General features: G+C 29.8%; 1 non-coding gene across 1 annotated transcript; it reads right to left on the reverse strand.

The window, feature by feature from the left end:
* Positions 1-327: 327 nt before the first annotated feature.
* On the reverse strand, positions 328-400 carry TRNAK-CUU (transfer RNA lysine (anticodon CUU)). Its single transcript has one exon. It is a non-coding gene; the product is annotated as a tRNA-Lys (tRNA).
* Between the last annotated feature and the right edge of the window lie 436 nt (positions 401-836).

An 836-nucleotide genomic window follows, 5' to 3' on the forward strand; every position in this document is an offset into this window, starting at 1 on the left:
ACATATTAAGATATCAACTTATTTTAAGAATATATCACCATCGAGTTATACTATTTGATTTATTATAAATATTTTATTTTATTAATACAACTGTTACATTAAAAAAATTATTAAGTAGATTAACTCTATAAATAGTTGGATTAGTAAAATATAAATTATTAACCAGAATTGTGAATGAATGAAGAGCAAACAGGCCCAAAGAATGAAGAGCAAACAGGCCCAAAAAATTAAGAGGAGTGTAAAGAATTGTGCAGCGTTAAAGTATTGAAAATTTTCAAAAAAAAAGTATTGAAAATTTTCAAAAAAAAAAAAAGTGTAAAAATAAATCGCCCACCGTGGGGCTCGAACCCACGACCACAAGGTTAAGAGCCTTGCGCTCTACCAACTGAGCTAGACGGGCTTTGATGCCTGTCTAGTGTCATGTCTATATTTGATCTTTATTCAATTGTCTCTTGTGTCATCTTACATTTTTAGATATGGTGATTTTCTTGCTTTGTTGATAAGTTGCCTCTAATGTCAAACGATTTTTAATTCCAATGATAAATAGTTCATTTTTTTCATCAAAACCATTTATAATATATAATTAACATAAATACAATACTTTTAAGTACCTCTCATATCAAAACCACAAACTTTTCATGTTAAATACATCATGATACAAAATATAATGAGGAGTTTGCTTGTCCCAAATAATCTCATTATTGTAAACTTGCCATTGCCAATTTATGAGCTGCTTGATTCCCACTCCAACCAACATGAGTGGTTTTTGAAAGATTATTAAACATGGGGTTTGGTTGTCATTGATTAAACCAACTCAGTTGTTCTCTCAACTTGTC

Source organism: Vicia villosa, unplaced genomic scaffold, assembly GCF_029867415.1.
Source record: "Vicia villosa cultivar HV-30 ecotype Madison, WI unplaced genomic scaffold, Vvil1.0 ctg.000416F_1_1_1, whole genome shotgun sequence".
NCBI classification, from domain to species: Eukaryota; Viridiplantae; Streptophyta; class Magnoliopsida; order Fabales; family Fabaceae; genus Vicia; species Vicia villosa.